Here is a 20,877-nt window from a genome sequence, read left to right on the forward strand (position 1 = left end):
TGTGAAATTCAGCCAGACAAAACATGTATTTTGTCTGTATTAGGCTTGGGATTCTTCATAGCTGAAATTTCCTCTCATGCTAAAGGTTTTTTTTTTTCCCCAGTGACTGCTATGAAGCGTAATGAAATTTTTGGTAAATTTTCGTAGTCTCTGTTGTGTGCATGCACAGGCAATTGGTTGATTGATGGGAATGTCACCCAAACAAAATGGCAAATGTGATAGAGCACATGGTTTACACAAAGATAAAAGAAATGAATACCAGTGATAACGTGCATTTAGAAAAGGGTGGTATTGGTAAAATCCTGCAGAAATAAATATTATCTTATTCTATATGGGGAGACGGATATCAGCATTGCAGACTAAAACAGTTGTTGTGTCCAAAAAACTGCTATATACCATTAAAAATGGAGCCGAAAAGCAGGGCTTGGTACTTCGCTAAAAGGCTTGATATATACATTTAATCATATCTACTAATCACCTCTTATACTGAGAAAATACAAGAAGAAAAGCACAAGTAATACTTTGAAGAATAATGCTAGTTGTTTAGATGGCAGATTGCTTTGCTATGGCTATTAGTTACAGCTGTGTAATTACATGTATGCAGAAGAAAAATGAAGTTGTTTTAAAACAAGTCCTCCTCTGTGAGCAGAATTAATTGATATTAACAATCCTAACTACATGCCCAAGTACACACACAATATTTTACTAACAGTTTTTTGGGGTCAGTCTTCTATTACTAAATTGTAATTTCAGAGCAAATTTGCCTGGAGGTAAGTAATAAATCTGTGTTGCAGTCTTCTTGGGCATTAGAGGAAAAGTGGGTATTTATAGAAAGAGAGAGTACAGAAACTTGTGATTTATTCCTCAGAGTTCCTCTGATGCATCACTATTTACACCACAGTCAACCATATCATCAAATATGCTCAAATACATGCTTAAATTTGCTGCTAAAAACCGTTGTAAGCTGAAGGTGGCAGGCTCAGACAGAGTCATTACATGGTCATTCTAGATTTTGCAGTGCAGTGAATATTCTGCCTGGATGTTTTTGGGAGCTGGGGAGACGATCCTGCTTCTTCTGAAGCTAGTGGGGAATTTGCCTTTGTCTTTGGTGCGAGGCAGACGGGGTAGGGAGCCCCAGGAAGTGTTTTAACCTGCATCAGCAGAGGACCGTCATCCAAACCCTGGGTACCACCTGTGAGCCTTCGCGGAGGCTTTTGGATCCTGTGTCATGTGGGACCCTGCCTGGCTGCGCTTGCTGTGCTGAGCCCTCACCGGAGCCTGAGCCCCATGAACCTAGCCCATACCATGACACCCTGCGCCCACAGGCAGGGCTTTTGGGTGGGTCAACCACTGTTCCCCACTTTGGGTGACAGTGGGAAATCGGGACTAACAGCCTACACTGCCAAAAGTGCCAGGATTTCTGTAAGAGCCCCAAAAGATGTTGAAAATGCCTGCTTCATGCCTCATTTGGTGTTCAGCGGTAGTCCCCTCTGATGCCGAAATCAATGCCCCCTCTACAGAAAGGTGCCACGCACCCCTGCTCCCGCCATACCCCATGGTGCAGTGGTGATTCAGCCGGGCCCTGCAGAGGCTTGTTAGAGACGAGGAGATCTTAGCGTGATCTGATATGACTGCAGGCAGCTGCTTTAGAAACACACTCTGGTATTAGCCCAAGCTTTAAACTGAAAATTTCCCTGATAGTGGCCATTTATTTTTCCATTAACTTCTGTTGATTCTTCCGCTCATTTGTTTTGTGTCACCATTGGAATGATGAGCTGTAGTGGACCCTTGGAGCCGTTGTGATCTGTGTAATTAAATGTAAATACGCAATTAAGCAACTTAAAAAAAAAAAATCTGTCAGACTCCAACAGCTTCTTTGTAGATGTTAGGGTTTGTCATGCTTTTGCAGTGTCGTGGTTTAACCCCGGCTGGCAACTAAGTACCACACAGCCGCTCGCTCACTCCCCCCCGGTGGGATGGGGGAGAGAATCAGAAGAGTAAAAGTGAGAAACCTCGTGGGTTGAGATAAAGGCAGTTTAATAGGTAAAGCAAAAGCTGTCCGTGCAAGCAAAGCAAAACAAGGAATTCATTCACTACTTCCCATGGGCAGGCAGGTGTTCAGCCATCTCCAGGAAAGCAGGGCTCCATCACGTGTAACGGTTACTTGGGAAGACTAACGCCATTGCTCCGAATGTCCCCCCCTTCCTTCTTCTTCCCCCAGCTTTATATGCTGAGCATGATGTCATATGGTGTGGAATATCCCTTTGGTCAGTTGGGGTCAGCTGTCCCGGCTGTGTCCCCTCCCAACTTCTTGTGCACCCCCAGCCTACTCGCTGGTGGGGTGGGGTGAGAGGCAGAAAAGGCCTTGACTCTGTGTAAGCGCTGCTCAGCAGTAATGAAAACATCCCTGTGTTATCATCAACACTGTTTCCAGCACAAATCCAAAACATAGCCCCATACCAGCTACTGTGAAGAAAATTAACTCTATCCCAGCCAAAACCAGCACATGCAGTTTTCAGGAATACATTTTAATGTATGTATGAGGTAGACACCTAGCAGTTTTCTTGCAAGTTTTACAGAGTCTGGTGTGAGTATCGCTTAGGGGAGTGTTAGATTTGGGATTGTTTGGAGCCATTACTTCAACTGCTGTCCTAACACCCATTAAAAAAAAAAAGAAGAAGAAAGAACCGGGTCTGAGAAGTTATTTGAGAAGTCTGAGAGAAAATGGCAAGAACACCAGTCAGGATACTAATGTTTACCCACAGCTTCATCAATGACTTCATTGTATGAGTGGTTTTCACCTCAGCTTCATAATACTCTCAAATGTGTGTGTGTGTGGGATATAAATAAAAAAAAGGGCAAAAAATTGGCATCATTCCAGTTATCCAAGCTCCTAGAAATGTGTTCCAGAACCTGTCAAGCCTTAGTGGAATTAGTTTAGGTATAATACAAGTGCAGAAAAAATGTGGAGAGGCCCTTGTTTGCGTGAAACCTACAATGTGTGCACATAATTTTGAACAATGGCCAAGTGAAAAAGAAAAAAGAAAGGAGGAATTTTTAAGGTGTTACAGGGCTCTTACGTACTTTCAGCTCTGAAGATGTGTATGTATTTATATGTATAATTTTTGTAGTTTGATTGCTGATGGGCAGAACTGTTGTATCCCAAATTTCAGCCTGGAGCCAAATTTTATAACTGAGTTATAAACCACTAAAATAAGGGTTTATGTTTATGATGGAATTGCTGACAGATGCTTATGTATAGTAGGACTAGCAGGCATTGCTGTAATTATGCTATCGTATCCTATCATTAAAGATTTCAATTGAAAGAGGTTTATAAATTGCTCTTCTTCTTAGATAAACCACCCTACATTAAGGCATCAACGATATGGTGCAGAATTAAATTAAAATCTCATAAAATGAAATATGTTCTGTATTAGCTGTTTGACACTTAATTTGCCTCTGAATGAGTAGAGGAAATCACAAATTAACCTGCCTTTGTTTTTCCAGCCATGGCTTATTAGGTGTTAGAACAACTGCAATTACAGCCCAATAATAACCCCCAACCCTTATGAATATGTACTGAAATGTGTCACTTTGTGTTACCAAAACCTGTTTGTTAGGACTGTGTAGTTATCCTGGAATTTTTACAGTACATCTTCGGTTTATACTTCAGGGAAGATATATGAAACTTAAGGTGCTCTTTGGCGGCAACATATGAACAGTGTAATTGGAGCTGGAGCTTGCATTTTCCCTTTTTTTTTTTTCAAATTCAAGGCATGAATCTTAGTTTCAAAAAGTATTCCAGGAAACTGTAATTCAGTTTTGCTACTTTTCATTGAACTAGCAAGCTAAATTACTTGTTAAACATCATATGATTAAAACATACCAAAAGAAGCATGGCTTTAGGAATCCCACTTCTCGCTTTGTTTCTTTGTTGCTGTTTTTGTCTAGCTCTTTCTTAATTTTCAAAATTGATTTCTAAAGTAAGGTACTAAAGGAGAAACTGAAGCTAAACTATGTTTTGGTCCTTGATATTTGCTAGGCTATCCAATAGAGTGTGACGCCTTCTCTGGTCAGTGTGCAGTGATTCAAAATCATGCTGCTGATGAGGGTATTTATTTGGACATAAATTAATACTTTAAGCATGCTATTTTATTTTACTCCTCAAGAACCAAATTATAAATTTTTACTATTGGCTAACTCTTCCAGTCGCCTGATGTCTTTGTTGATGTTGGCTTTGTTGGAATGAGAGTTGTTAGCAGTGAGCAGAGGAGGAATAAGGGTGTTTTGACTATTTTTATGACAGTGCAAGTGTAAATAACTTTATAGTTCCACAACTTTAAAAATCTGACTTAGCCAGAATAAGAGTTTTTATTTATTAATTAAAAAAAAAAAAACAGCTCCTAAGGCAGAGGCAAACTTCTACTGACGGATTTAACCACAGCAATTTAGGAAGTTACCATTGTTGGTCATTTTCTTGTTCCCAGACCTTTACCGAGTTGTGTTAATAGGTTGCTCCCAATCTGCTTCATTACAAAGTTGAGTTTGGACAGCCTTTGAAGGTGACCTCACCTGGTATTTCCAGGTGTTAACGCAGCTGTGAAGGAAGCACATTCCTGCAGATGTGGGGCGGGGGACAACTGCCAGGTGGCAATATCAGGAATGGCTCCAGGGTGGTGGCTTGTGTTCATCTCAGAGCGGTTAATGGACGTGTCGTGGGAGGCTAGTAGAAAGTTAAAGTTTCAGGGCTGAACATCCTACAAGATACACCATGCACACTCCCAAAACATTCATCCATTTAGTCTCCATCTCTGTTTCTCTTGCCATCCCATTTTACATTAGCCCTGGACTGTGAGTAAGGGAGTGTGAGCTGGTAAATCTAAGGGAAGGTGCACTGATGTTACCCATATGCTTACAGCCAGGGGAGGCTGCCCTTGCAAGGAGGAAGCTGCGAGGTAAAGCTGCTGTCTTGTAGCGTCCTAGCATCAACGATACTCAAAGCTCCTTTTTTTCTAACTGCTGATTGAGGCTAGTGGCATCAGAGTTTGGCAGTCTTACGCCCTGAAATGATGCATGTGCAGATAAGTGTACACATGCCTAACACGAATGCCTTGAACAGGTATTTTGAACTGTGTGAGTGCACCGGTACTAAAGGAAAGCATGTGTTTTGCTTGCAGCCAGCTTCAAGTTGATAAATAGAGAGTCCGATTCTTGGATATGTTATTTCATATCTAATTTATACAGACATCAGTTACACAAGGGTGAAAAGGAAAGGGAAGTTAAGCCCAGACGCTCAGCTTTCATCAGCCTCTGATATTGAACCATGCAGTACAATGGGGGATGTCCAAATGTGAGAAGATTAAAGCATTGGCTCCACAAAATGTCCTTGATTATATGAGAGAAACTGCTTGCCATACGTTTGATAGGACGTTTCGGTTTTCCCAGCCCCATCACTGACATTTTGATTTTTCCTTTGCACTTTCATTCCTAAGCTCTTACTTCTTTTAAAAATCTTAGTGTTTAAACCTCTTAAATCTTTTACCTGCTGCTTTACCTCAGTGTACCTCTAAGCTGGAGACTTGGCAAGGAGTCCGTCAGCTTGTCAGAGCATTCATTGATCCTTTCACAGTGGGAAGGAGGGCCCCACCCAGTATGAAAAACATTACTCGTTGAATTGGCTTTAATTACTTTGAAGACTTGGAACGGGTTTTATGATTTAGCCAGGAGCCATCAAAGAAGAAAGACTGGGAAGCTCTTGGGACATGAAAAGATGACTGTAGTTACAGCTTTCCAAAATCATCCATGAAAGTATTTTCTGTAACCAGGGAGAAATCTTGCATTAAATGGGAAGCACCCCAAGAAATCTGTCCCTGGAAGTGGAGAAGTGCAGCATCGAGAATAAGCAGCTGCTAATAGCCTGGGGGATTTTTATAGCAAAAAATCCTTCCTTATTCCTTCTGAGAAGGAAGCAGCATGGCCTGGTGGCTCTTTAAGGTTATTCAGAGTTTGTTATATCATAGAATCATTTAGATTGGAAAAGACCTTTAAGATCATTGAGTCCAATTGTAAATAGGTCATGGATATGTGTGTTGTAGGCTCTGCAAGCAACATGTATGCCTCTTTTTCTCAGTGATAGAGCAGCGCGGCGATGGTAATTCACACAAGTGAAATAGCAAGGCCAGATGCCCGCACGTAAACTTCAGCAGATAGTTTTCATTCAGTGCCAGGCCTTTTACAAAGCGTAGAAGAGGAAGCCTGAGTCTAGACCAGAGCTGTGATCTCTCACTCAGTTTATAGTGTTGCATCGTTTAAAATAGTGAATCAGTGTTTTGTTTAGCTGTTGGTACTTGTGCAGTAATATTTACCTTAAGACTTGCAGATCATAAATTCTCCTTTGCAAGCACGCTTGCAGAGTAGCTTCAGAAACAGACTGTGTTTTTAAAAACTGTCTGAAACTGGGAAAAGTTTGGAAAGCAAATTATTGGTGGCATATATCAAATTACAGAAAAAAAAAGGATGTGCAATTCTCTCAAATTTTTGATTCTGAGACACTCAAAAGGAAAAAAAGTAGGTAAAAATGCAGGTCAAAAATATTTACCTATTTTTTTAATGTAGCTGTTTTACATAAGTTTAGTTACATAGATTTATTTAGGTAAGCTGTAGTCAAAAATTTCTGCACACTCTATTCAACTCTCATATTTCTCACAGATTTGTTCTCTTCCTACTAGGAAGAGTATCTTATTTAAAAGTTCATTTCTGCTGGCAAATAAATTCTAGATCAAATAAGGATTCACTGCTAAAAATCACCCCTGTTTTTAGCAAGCACATTTACATGAAAGTCAACAGAATTGCCTCTAAGCGCACCAGATTACATTTGGTTCACATCATTCATCTGTTTCTGTGGCGGATAATACTTTCTGACATAATCATTTTCTCTGGAGTAGCTAATTGCAATGCTAAGGAACTACAGATTTATAAAGGAGAAACAATAGCAGCAGATAAATATTGCGTTAACAGAGGCTCTTTGTTCTTCTTGTACAGCCAGCTTGGTTTTGGGATGGTTGGAGGAATTACAGCAATTGAAGTAAGAGGAAAGTTTTGGTGAGTTTTTTTAATGTAGAAGGAAAAGCTTGTAAAAAGCAATGGTTTGTTTTGTTAGAAATCCTTTGGTAGAAACTTCCCCCAAATCTTCCATTCATTTTTTTATGTTGAGAAAAGTGCTTGAGAGGCAGCAGCCCCCAGCCTTAATGAGAAAGGCATGCTTCCACCAGCTGGCTGCTGGCGGACCACCTCTCATGATACGGTCACTTGGTAGTAGCAACAACTCACAGGGCAACTTCCCGGGGCGATGCGGAGGGAGGAAAAAGAAGGGAAAGCCCTCGGTGGTCATTCAGAATGCTCTTCTTGCTGGTCTAAAGGGAATCGGTTGCCTGAGCCCCACCTGAGAGGCAGAGTGGCACAGGTTCGTCTGGTGGGTCCCAATCCAGTGAAGGGGATTCTTAAAGAGGTTTGTATGGATTATGTTGTAGCAGAGAAACAGTTCCTAGGTTTATCAGCAGTAAGGTATCTATCGGCACTGGACAGTGCTGCCGCTTAGCTTATTTACCCCATCTGGGCAGTTAATGGTGCTTAGACGAATTCTCGTCTGCCAGTGAGAAGTGGTTCCCTAAGGCGGGCTTTCAAACCAGCATCAAGTAAGGGATGATGGAAGCAAAATGAACGGCCAGCAAAGTCATGCCTCAGGACACCATGTTGTATGTAACTTTTTCTGTAGACTGAGGAATAACTAGGCATGACTTCGAGCTTTTGGGGCGCTCCCTGTGTGTGGATGTGTATACAAGTGTGCATATTTGTGCGTGTGTGCATGCATCTTCTTTACATAATAGGGTGAACATATTTGCTTGCATTTATCATGGACTGGGTAATTCTAGATCTTTACAGTTAAAACTAATGGAAGGAGCTACACAGTGTCTGAGAAAGATGGAAAACTAGAGGGAAAATGTGAACAAAACAAGTAGGAAAAATATTCATGGGCAAAACCATTGAGATCATGTGAATCATTACCTTAATTTAACATTTAACCAAAAATACATAGAATAGCTGCAATGCCAGAGTTCTGCTTGAAACTTCTATTATCTCATTCTGTTATCAGCTGCAAAGAATGCAAGCTCTAAATATAGTGCACATTCAGAGGCTCTGAGCCTGCGGTTTCTTGGACAAAATTCCTGTGTTCTTTGTGCTGTAGTCAGCAGTATTAGTCGAGTGAGCAGATATTGACTGTGGTATTCACGTGCAGTGAACCAGAAGCAAGCCAACTCTATAGAGGCTGCTGTCAAACTTGTTGCAGTGACCTGTGAGGTACTGGACTGTGACAGACTCCTTTTTTTTCAGTACAATTCTTCCACTCATGTTAAATCTTGCTTCAAAGAGAACTGAAATGTTACAGTCTTAGCATTCGTTCGTTCTTTCTCTTTTTTTGCTTTCTTTTTTTAAAGTGTACTGGTGAGATTTCTGTGTGGTGAATTGGAAGTCCCTAAAGTGAGAGTAGGTATAAACTGGAAGAAATGCGAGCAACGAGTACATCTGCAGTATAGGAGCACAGAGCATCTTCATCATACTCTCACGCAATCTTTCCCTGACTTAAGATTCTCTCCTCCCCCACAAAGACATCATGTCCTATAATCTTGGAGTATGGATTTAATTTAGTTCGGACTTTTTTTCCCAAAGGAAGAAAAAACAAGTTAAATAACACCTTGTTTCCCTTTTTGTCACCCCTTACTCAACTCACTATATTATATGCATATATGTATATGTCTATATTTGTTTGCATATTTGTAACAAAAAGCAGGCTCTCGAGCTGGTGTCGGTTGTGCTTCTGAGATGTAGGAGACTAACTATCTGTCCCTTGCGTATTCTTTATTATGTGATGCTAGGAAAAAAAAAAAGACAAGACCCTAATTCCACCCAAAGGAATGTGCTCAATGGGTGTTTTATCTGTGTGCCTCAGGGTAGGCTGGACCAACAATTGTGACTGATGTTATCGATTAATAGAGGAAACGATTTAAGGAAAAATGATATGCTGTTTGATTTTTGCTCTTAGGATGCTTTACATGACCAAGGGAGGACTTGGGACCTTATTTTAGAAGCAGCTTTTCATTGAAGCTGGGCCCTACAAAGTTGCCATTAAAGACCAGGCAAGAATATATTGCTTAGTCCCTTGCAGCACTGAGTGTGTAGGTCTGAACCTACAATAGATTATGACTGCATTTATAGTCAACTTTATAGGGGTGTTGGTAATTTTCTGGAGACCCCCCAGAGGTTAGACACAGAGGCAAAACGTCCTGAAGCCCATGAGCCAGGAATACAAAGCTTATGAAGGAATGAACTGACCTATCATCGTCTTGAAAGCATTATTTATGAGGTGCTGTGACCATTGGTGTTAAGGATCAACAGAAAATTAGGGAGTATTTCGCATGAGGGAGAATTTCTAAACATATCAGGTTTAAGTGGCTATCTCTTTAAAGATAAACATCTTTCAGTCCTGTTATCTCCTGTTGAAATTCATCCTAGTTTTATCATGCCTTTTCCACTGGCCTGTGGAAGAAAAGATTGATAGTCTAGTCCAGTTTATAGAGGCTACCAACGCAAATAGCCCCATTTAACAACATTGTAGACAGATTTGGCGGGGAGGGCAGGAGCTGAATGACCAGGGGCAATCAGGTGTTCTCTGCTTCACCCTGGAAGATCACTATCAGCGTACATCATCAAGACAGTACCAAGAAAGCTTGTGTAGCTGCCTCTGTCTTGATTTGCCATACTCGTTCCTCGGACGTCAGGCTTCCATCCTGATACCTTTTCTAGGAACTGTGTTTCTACTCCTGTGATTAGATTGAATTGCAGCGGTGCTGAGGGAGCAGATGTATAGGTTGTCCTGCTGGTGCAAGTGTGTCCCGGGTTGGCCAGTCTGTTCCCCTTGGGGTTTTCATCTGCACGCCTAGCTACCTACTCTGTTTGGGGAACTAATAATGCTTCCAGCATATCGATAGTGCATTTACCTCAAAGACTTCAAATCTGAATTTACGACTTCTCTGAAAAATGTGCAGCCAGAACATTCATTTGCTTTACACTTAGGGCTTGTTTTTCACATATTTCCCCCTACAGTCACATTAGAAGCGGTGTCCCCAGCCATTTCTGGGTCTTGAGGTTGTTCGAAGTTACAGCTTTGCCCAAGAAATGTTTTTTTAACTCCAGTTTTGCACACGAATAGAGCAAGAACAGCAGTGTGAAGCCTTTTATCTCGTTTCTTCTGATGGCTGTGGTGTTCCAGCATTATATATTCACCATTTGTGAGAACCAACTTGTAGTGCAGATTATGTAGCACCACAATGGCTTTCAGTGCCTGCAGGATCAAATAAAGAAGCTGGCCTGGCTGAGACAAAACTTCTTAGCCCAACATGAGAACTGAGTGTTTTCCCACTCTGATTTGGTTGCACCGCAGCCAGCTCCCACACCTGGACCTTCGATACTGGCAGAGAAAATACGAGAAGTGACTGTAGCAGAATATCTTTCTTCCCCCCTCCTAACTTAGAAGCATTCACCTTTGATATAAGTTGTGCTTCACATACCTGTGGATCCTACTGTCCTCAGAGATGCTGACGCCGATCCATGGCTTGCCTGCTATTTGCAATGGTGCTTGGAGAATAGGAGAAGCTCGGAGGCCGTTGTGTTTTCATAGGGTCACTCCTTGACTCGCAGTCCTGGGTACAGCATACACATGTACCATTCATCTGGTACTGTCACTGAGGTGCACTCTCAAAATGGCTTTTCTTCCCCAAATCATGGATTTGGGGGGGGAGTTGGCATTTCAGAAAACAATCTGTGTATTTTATACAGAAGTGTATATACATAAAATTTTATACAGAAATTTCTGTACATCTGTATATTTTTTTTTCTGCGGCAAGTAGTAGTGTTAGGTGAGAAATTCTAGCTGGTACTCTCTCTGTTCAGTAATAGTCACTAATCCTTGTGAATATCAATTTTGGGCTGTCTGCTAATGTTAGTACAGAGATAGGAAGCAAATCCAGCCATACCTCAACAGAAATGATGAATGCTTAACCTTCACGTCACTGTTTCTGTCAGGATTGTAGTCCTTTAAAGTTAGAATTTTAGTCAAATGTTCCCTTCACAACCAGATTTAGGTAGCAAGTGCAATAGGAGAGACATTCAGTCACTGAATTTGTCTTTTGTTATTGCCAACTTGCTTTTGTTTTAAACAGTTAAGAACTTATTTTAGCATATAAAATTAGAACTGAAGAAAAGCTTTCTCTCTTCCCCCAAATCTCAGTTTTGTGGTATTGTGGACGTGACTTACAGTAGGCACTGGAAAAAGAGTGTTTCTTGGCATCACAGAACAGACATTGAGGAGAGTGTTCATTTGCGGTAATGTGAGAGGCTTTTCGGGTGCTGTGCCAGGAGAAGGAACACCTGCCTCAGTGGGAGGAAGGAGTTAAGGGAAGAAGAGAAGCTGAAATTTGCTGAAACAATAGTGAGCATGGCATTCTTGTGCGAGGTAGGGAGGGCTTAGAAAAATCATCAGTGAATGAATTAAACAAGGAGAGAGGTACTTAAGTACTGAAAGTGCTAAAAGCTTCATTCTCTAAAAATTTTAAAACAGTAAATTATGGGAGTAGAAACCCATTAGTTGAAAATACTGTTTTTTGAGAGAACAGAGTATTTGTGAAATTCATGTATCAGTTGATTTCAAAGTTTGATTTTACTGTCATGGGTCATGCCCATCATAAGAAAAACTTCCTGTGAATACCACGTGAGTTTTGTTGAGATTTAGGACCAGCCTCAATCTCTTCTTTCTGGTCAGGTAATCCCCCTGGTGGATGCAGTAATCTGGTCCTCACGCTGCGGGAGTGGGTCCCAATTAGCAATGCTTTTTTTCCACCGAGAGTATTGCTGCACATAGGCAGGAGCGCTCTTTGCATGCAGGCTGCATCCTCTTCTGATCTGTGAACGGTAGAGAGAGAAATCAGGAGTAATTGTAGAAACCATTTCAACTCTCTTCTTAGCTTTGTACCATTTGGATGTTTTTCTTCTTCTCCCAGTCATGCATACACGTACGTGTGTGCGCTTTCTCTGTTGTGCATAACGACTTCAAGGTTATTTTTTAAAGACCTTCAGGCATTTTCTGAGTGTTTTTGAACCAGTGCACCATTCACCGGTGTATTGCTTGTATAGAGGTCGTCTTTGATGAGGTTTTTGTCATATGCACCCACTGAAGTTTCAGTGTACTCAAGCATTAGAAAAGCCACTATTTGAGTGTCTTTGTTTTCTTTGTTGAACTGTTTATTTTGCTTTCTTCCCACACAGTTCCCTGGCCTCGGTCTGACAACTGCTTTTCTGCATGAATTACATTCCTCGGGGCCGCAAGTCTCCTAATTCTTCCAGTCGATTTGATTTCTGCCTGTGTGATTAGTCCTCTGCTCCAACACACAGTTGGTCTTTGCCAAGCAAACTGCTTGCTAAGTGCCTTTAACATGAAGACCTAACTACATTTTTTAACCTCATTAGTGTGTAGGGCACTGCTTCATTCCGGCTTAATAACATGGCCACTATTGAATCATCACTTGCTCTAAAACAGGTTACAAAAAGGTTACCTAAGTTGTCTGGTTTTCTTTTTGTATGACCATGCTTTTGCTGGATAACAGTTTCTTTCAGCACACGTCCAGTTTTAGCATGTAAGTTGCTTTGTGAAAGGAGACCCATCGATTCTGCTCAGATAGATTTGTGATGCTGAGAAATTTCATATTTGTATGTTAGAGAAGAAACTCAGCACCTATTTGGCAACAGCGAATCTAAGTAGTGAAATCGGCCAGAAAATGTGGCTTTGGGAGAAAAGGGGAAGAGGACTTGGGGGAGCTGATAAAATTTTCCTGCTTGTTTCAGCTTTAGAATTACAAAGATCTCATCTTCACCAGTTGAAATACAGACTTCTCTCCGTAACATTGAATATACAGCAATGCGGCCACAGTCTGCATTCGTTCACTTTGTCTCATGGGATCAATTTTTAGCTGAACGTATCATCACTGAAATTTAGATTTCAGTTGCAATTGCGCATAAACTCGAATGGAAAAGATATTACAGGACTTCCAAATGTTGTAAAGGCAGTAAAAAAAAAAAAAAGTTTCCTAAGAAGACAGCTTCACCAGGGAGCCGGGGGAAGAAAGGAAGCACTGGGTCACATGCCACTCGTGATGGTGCATTTGTGCAGTTGCATAGCACAGCCACTCAGAGGGTGAGACTTCATGATTAATGGTGTTTATTCTTGACAGAAGCCTCCTTTATTTATCTGCAATACAGTTTAGTGATTTTATCAGTCACCTGAATGAAAAATATTCAGTCATACCAATATTGCAGTGTAAATTGAGTAGAGTCACTTTTTATTATATCTTTCAGCCTTATCATCTGCACAGTAATTTTCTAGCAGGGGTTTGATACAGAAAGGCTGGATTTAGCTGTACTTGACACAAAGCCTCTTCAATTTCCCCTAAAAGTTCAGGCTACTCTTAGAAATGCGTATAAATATATATATAAAACCCTCTTATCCAGGCAATTTCAGGATTTGAAAGAATAAAGATAAAATGTGCAAACCTGGATGTGAGAAATGTTGTTCATATGAAAACATCTAATAGCTCTGAAGCCACTGGTGAAATGCTCTTTAGTGTTTAAGCTTGTGGCTTAGTGCAGTTCTTTTTGCATGGCTACATAGTCTGACTTTCTTCTAATCAATCATCATCCAACTCCAATCAGCATACAGGCAGAGCCTATCGTTCATCCTGGGTGTAATTTCAGAGTTGAAGACTATAATGGCCACATACAGCACATTAGTCACTGCGATAACAGCTAGTGGCACTCCTGAGGAAGGGGGAGGACAGGGGAGAAGGGGAATAAAATTCTTCTCATTCTCACAGTGCATTAGTGAAATAGGAGCAAATGTTAAACAAATGTTTATTCAATTAGCTGACTTAACAGCATTAAGTGTGAGAAAGCTTCTGACACTCCTTTGACCCTCTTTTTTGCGGGAGGAGAGGAAGGGGAAAAGGAAGGAAGAAAGGCGTATGTGAATGCCGTCAGGATTTATATATGCCCACATATTCATATGATGGTGCTGCTGTGGTTAAACACTTCAAGAGATGGCAGGCCCTGCCTGTAACCGAGAGAAGGCTAAAATTTGAATAGCAAATGAGACCACCTCTAGAGCATCAAAAGAGAATTGCAGAGCAGGGAAGTTTGCTGTGGGAATGCAGTGGGTAATTTCACTGTCTAGTCTGTTATTAATAACAACAGATAATAAGTATGCTGTAGACCTTTTAGATTTCCTTGCTGCACTTTGTGCTACAACATAGTTTGAAGAGGGAATGGCATGTGGATGTCCATTGCAGTCTCTCCTCTAATATGTAGCAACACTTTTCCAAGGCTTATTCAAATAACATTTGCTTGTCGTGTGCATCTGTTTTATATTTGTGATCATGAGTTCTGCATCAAATGCAGCATTAATACATTATCCTTGGTATATTAATGACCACAAGTTAATAGACTTGGAACCGGCTGAAGACGGGAGGAAGAATTTAGCAGCACTGAGGTTGGGGGTGCTCTGCAGGTATTGGGTCTTACCCTACTTCGGTTCATCGAAGTCAGCATGAACTGAGCAAGTAAGGCAGTGCCTTGCTAAGGCTCTACCAGAAGAAAGCGATGGAAATTGCAGCGTGTCTTGTTAGCATTACTTTTATTTACTGTTGACGTTGCTGCAGCATCCAACAGCTCCATGCAGGATCAGAGCTCTGCTGAGTGTTGTGTGAATACAAGGAGCTCTGCCAGGAAGAGCTCGTGGTCAAACCGCTTTGGCAAATGAACTCTGGTGAGTTGGCTCTGACGGCCTCGGGGTTTACCAGCCCCAGCTGTTTTCCTCACCCGGAAGATTATCCCTTGTTCCTCAGCAGGGTCAGATAGTGAGCCTTTGCCCCATTTACAGTCTGGCAACTTTGCTCTGGCTCACTGAAACTGGGCACTGAAGCAGTTAGAGGCAGAGATGTGCTGCCTGTGCTGGGGGAGGCACCAGCTGGGTAGTTGGGGGCAGTAAAAGCTTACACAGCTGCCACAAAATTTGCAAGAGGACGTCTGCTAGAAGCCCAAAAGGCAAGTGGCATTTGGATGGAGTAGTTAGTCGGTCACGTTTTTCTATGTTTGCACCCTTTATTTCGACAAGCAAAGAAATTGCCAAGCAAATCCATGTAATCCTTCCCCTAGTCACCAATTTCTTCGCAGCAGTCCTGAGAAGGATTTGGAGCAAGCAGAGGCAAGCTGGGACGCTCTGTATGCAAAGGTCAAGTGGACGGTGTTTCAGGGGAGTGCCGGGAGGCAGTGACAGCGGTTGGTGGCAGGATGGAAGGAGGAGGAAAAGGAGAGGCAGGTTGTTGCGGGGAGATTACCATTATGTGTGGAGGAGGACAAGAAGCCTGGGCTTGACTTGGAGAAATACTGGGAGACAGTACATAGTTTTATTTGCATTTTGCAACAAAGAAGAAAAAACATAAATCGGTCAAAACTGTGTCTTCATACACGTTTAAGGAATGCATGTCAAGACTCCAAGTCAAGACTCGTGTAATGAAATGAATATACCTGACTCAGTGGCATCTGAAGCAGTGGTTGCTTACTGTACTCAATACGGGTGTTACAGTGGGCTGAAGGTCACCAGTGTTACAGCTGACCTTATGTAAAAAAAAAGTTAAATAATGGAATGAAAATTCATTGCTTTTTACAGCGTAAACTCTTCTTGAGGGAATCCACAAGCTCATGGTTGGGTTATTTATGAAGTATTACAAGTAGCAGAGGGTGTATGTAAAAAAGCTGGATCTGCGTTCAGGCAGTCCGTCAGTTGAAAAATAGGAATACAGTCACTGACTAAGGATTTAGTGCCTTGATTAATGTAGCCAATTTTTAACTGTAACTACATAATGTTAACACTTCCCAAAGAAGGAAAGGGGAACCAGAGTAATATTCTTTTGCTGTGGGTCATCGGCTAATTGTTGTGCATGATTTCCAGCACCATGAACATCTCTTGTGCACTCATTTGTGTGTGGGTTTTTTTCTGCAATGATACCTTTTAACTTTATGAGGGAGAAACATTTTGTTCTAACCCAAAGTGAGGTTATTAGTATATTTTAGGAATTTACATTCTAGAACTGCACACATTTTGTAAGGCATTGTCCTTGCCTCAGTGAGACAATATTAATAACATAGTATCTCTTGGTCTGATCTTTCCACTGTAGATACCAAGCACTTTCTGAGTGCTTTACCACAGTTTTACAGATGGGGAAACAGCAGATGAGGAAGTCAACAAACTTGTCCAAGGTGGCACAGCAGATAAGTGATGGAAACCAAACCAGAGCCTGTGTACCTTAATCCCTGATCTAGCTCCTCTTATGTGTAAACTACATAGACACTGACCCATTCATGATTTATTTGTACATAGATCTACTGAATGGAAGGTTGCTACCAAATACGATTCTGTGACTTACTTCCCCATTATGACTACAGTTCCAGTGTGAATTTTGAAGGAAAAGTGAGCAAAATATTGACTAGGTGTTGGAACATGGAAAGGAGCATAGGAAATCAAAGTTCTTTCTCATATTAGGACTTAATCACGTTCTCATTTTCCCTCTTCTTCATTTGCACAACTAAGAAAATACAGTTAACAGTGCTTACCTTTTTGTAGCACTTGACGTCTTTTACATGAAGTGTGTTCTGACATTTCTGTGTATTCAATTAACTCTAATTCTTTAAATGTTCAAAATCATTTGCTTAGTTTTCCTAAATCCAAGAATGCAATAGAGCAGCTTTGAGGCAGCGAGTGATTTTACGGGAACAGACTGCCTATTTTAAGACACAATTTCTGAAAAAAATTTAGGTATTAAATACGATATTATTGATTTCCCATACTATATATTTATGGGTTTGATTGTTTACAAATTCAATTAGAAATGCAAAGAGAAAAGGGACCGTGGAATTGCATTTTAAAAATAATCACTGCTGGCCTCACTCTCCTTGCATTGAAGTCACTGGAAGCTGTACTTGTGGCTCTTGGGGAGAGCAGAATTGCGTCAGCACTTTGTGCTTATGAAGATCATGTCCATGATCACTTAAGGATTTTATCAATTAAATCAGTGGACAGTTTCCCATCGATTGCAGTTTATTTAGGGTTGAACCCTACAATAGCAACTAAAGATTTTGAGAAGCAGGATGTTTATTTGACTCTTAATTTTTCCCATATCATTTAGGCATATAGTTAGCTGCCTGAGCCTGATTTATCAAGCACCTACAACCATGTATGTGTTTGTAACAGTGAGGAGTAACTTGATCATTTGGGCTAATCACAACTATTAGAATTTTTCTCACTTGTATTTTCCGGATCAAGCCTTACTTTCTTAGAGCTCAGCTTTCTTAATATAAAAACTTTTTATTAGCCAGTTGTTGAGTGCTGGTGCTGAAGGGTCAGTCTGTACAAGCAACTATGGCATTAAACAAACAGTACTCATTTAACACGGGAGATATTGCCAAAGGAATTGAGCCATGTGCTTTAAAATAGGAGTCACTACATAACAAGAAAGTCCTTATTGTTTGTTCATCTTCCAGTATCTACTAGAAATAAAAGTGTTAATGTTTTGGGGGCAGCCATCAGAAGATTATTCCAGAAAAAAAAGAAAAGGATCATAGGCAGTTTAATGAGTTTAACATTTTTCAATTCTCCAGGCGGGGCTGAATTGAACAGGTATTAGAGAAACAGTGTGGATATCATTGGTATGAGAGTTATGCCATCAATGCTTGCTTGAATAACGTACTGTTAAATGATTAAATATCGAGGTTTGAACTTTGACACTTTCGTAATATAACAAGATGGATGAAAAGGCAATAATAAATTAGGTTATGTTACAATATTTCATCCCACTTCGTTGACAAGCTTTGTTCTGTGAGATAGATTATTGTTCCATCTGTAACCTCAGCTCAGTGTCATATTTACAATGTTATAGTTAAGGATCACTTGCTGTTTTCAATATAAATGTATTTTTCAACAGATTCATAAAAGAGCCATTTAAAAATTTATCAGGACAAAACTTGGCATTAAAATTTCCAGTCCTGGAGTTGTAGTTTCCTTTAAAATCAGGAAATGCTTAAATCACCATGGTTTTGTTTTTGGGTTTTTTTTAAGATAGGTTGTACTTAGAAGATGTTTTTGCCCAAGCACAGCTTAAAGCTATTTGGAAACCATTTATGACAGATCACTTCTCTAACACCAAACCAACCTCAAAATTTTCATCCAGATTTTCCTGTGACACAGACCTTTGTGGCTGTCCTGATTGGCTTTACGTCTGCTTCCAGAAAACATTGCTATTGAAGAGCGCTCTCTGACAAGTGTGGAGGTCACAGTATGCCCCAGGGCCCGCTGTACTTCTCACAGTTGCAAGAGATGCAAGAATAGGGACAACGTGCGCTGTACTGATATTCTGGCATGTCTTAGTGCAGTTCAAGGACTCCAAAGCAAAGAAATACAGTGTGAGGACCCTGAGGCCACTAATAGGCCATAATTGCCTTGAACAGCCTCACCTGGGACCTCCACTGACACCCCATGCACCCAGGAGCCCATTTAAAGCTCAGCCTGGGGCCTTTAGTCACTGCCTGAGCTATGTTGTAGGTAGCACCCATCTCTGGTCCTGCTCCTGGCTGAGCTCGGGACCTGCACTGTAGGTAGCTGTTCTCCTGGATGGACCCCTCAGAGCTGTGGTGTAGCTTGTCTCCTGTCCTGTCTTTGGCCCCTCCTTCTGCACTTGACTGGCCCCCCCGGACCTCATTTGTCATTTTGCCTTGTCTCAGACTGCTGATGGACCCTGTTATCAGCACCTGGCTCTGGTCACTCAGCTCAGATCTGGTGGCATGGAATGCATTGCATGTGCTGGGGTTAACCTTGGCTCCTGGCTTGCCTTCCCTTAGAGAGCAGCTGGCCTTTGCTGCTCTCCAGCACCCGGAACTGGGTCTCTTTTCTTCCAATCCCCTCCTTCAATTCCTGGGCTAATGACCCTTACTCCGTTATAAGCATAAATCCACGTAAGATGGTTTCACTAGGTCTACATGAATGATAAAACTGTGTGACTTAGTTGGGAAGGGGGTGAAAAAAGGAGAATGTGAAATTGCAGTTCAGTGTTCTTGTTTCGTTATGAAATTTCTGAACAGTTACAGGTCTATTAGCTTGGAAAATAAAAACCCATTAATATTTTTGTGAGTCTTTATTTTTTAGATGCTCAAAATCACCAAATATTTTAGTTTTTTGAATCTACAGAATTCAAGGAAGTTGTATCTTCCCACCTGTGGTTTCCTTCTGCCTCGTGCCGCAGGAGCAGTTCAAGAACGTAGGTGGGAGGAAAGGTTCAAGTTAGAAGGGAAAAATGCACTTTGTTCAGTTTTTTTGGTGGCTAAAATCCAAACCTGCTGCTGATTAGTCTTCTTGTGCAGAGTTCATCTGTTGCAGCTGTAAGCAACAAAACAAAATGACACACTGTTTTCATGAGTAATAACTGAAATCTTACACACAGCTCCCCTGTAGTTCAGCAGTGGCCAGAAAAAGCATTAAAAAAAAAAAAGTGGCTTCACACGTTTTGTGATTTGCCATACGTCTGATGCTGTTCACAGCTGCTGAACTGGTGTGACCATGTAAGTTTTTAAGACTATGCAGACACCTTTGCAACATTTGTCAAAAAAAGTGTCATGACTAATAGGAAAAAATACACCTGTTCGCCCTTACACTGATCTCACTGCCTCGGCACGTGTGCGCCATTCTCCTGCTGAGTAGTTGAGACTCTCCAGAGCATCAGAGTCTTGACAGGGAGAAGGTGGCAGGCTGGAGGTGGGTGGGGAGTGGGAAAACTTGTGTTAGGTATGGAAACTGTGTGGCATTCACAGTATTTTGGCACCTTAGTGGTGAGCGGGAAGGCAGTCTGGACAGAAAGAAGGAGACACCTTCACAGCCAGGCCCGTTCTCTGCTGCTTCTCTTTTACGTCAGGGGTGTAGATGTAATCAAGGTTACTGAGAAAATGATAAAGTCAGCCTAATGTGCTAAGATAAAAATTGCAGTGATAAAACACAGTCATAGAATCTCTTATTCCCAAACCTGGAGACCTCCAACTTCAAGTAAGTATTGAAAGTATGATAGGCTTTGTATTAAATCTGAGTTGAGTTTGCAGGATCTCTGGGAGTAGACACAGAGGTCCTGATTCAGAAAAGAGCATGCGTCTGCTTCGCTCCCTCTCTCTGAAGGAAGCCTTAGTGCTCCCAGTATCGTTGAACAGGAAAACCCCTGTATAGGAAAGGATGCAGAGCAAGTTCTGCCTTCCCATGGTTTACAGGTAAGGCATAAAGTTTCAAGCAGGATCACTGAAGTCCCAGGAAGTAGCCTCAGACCCAGGGCAGAACACCATTTGCCAAAGCTGGGGACAAAGTACATGTGAAATAAAGATGATGGGGCGGACTGCCACCCGCATCTGGAGATTTGATTTGCTTGTCACTGAATGAGTGTCTGCAGAGCTGCTCCTGGGCTGTACTGTTTGTACTGTACATGGGGCAAAAGTCATTCTTTATTGATGCCCAAAGAGGTTGCAGCATAAGATGAGATGCAGTACTGGAAAGCAACAGCTAATAGTGTGTTTGGCTGTACCCTTTCTAAAAGTCATATTTTATTTTGAAGGAGGGAATATTGAAGTTTATCATGGAGGGGAAGGAAGGGAAGAATATGTGACAACTGTTGGAATAAATCAGGAGGG

At 41.3% G+C, this 20,877-nt stretch overlaps 1 protein-coding gene across 1 annotated transcript in view; it reads left to right on the forward strand.

Moving 5' to 3' along the window:
- GLI3 (GLI family zinc finger 3) overlaps nucleotides 1-20,877 on the forward strand; it is a 209,600-nt gene that overhangs the window by 115,695 nt on the left and 73,028 nt on the right. The gene's annotated exons all lie outside the window — the stretch shown is intronic.

The sequence above is a fragment of the Aptenodytes patagonicus genome, chromosome 2, assembly GCF_965638725.1.
Source record: "Aptenodytes patagonicus chromosome 2, bAptPat1.pri.cur, whole genome shotgun sequence".
Lineage (NCBI taxonomy): Eukaryota > Metazoa > Chordata > Aves > Sphenisciformes > Spheniscidae > Aptenodytes > Aptenodytes patagonicus.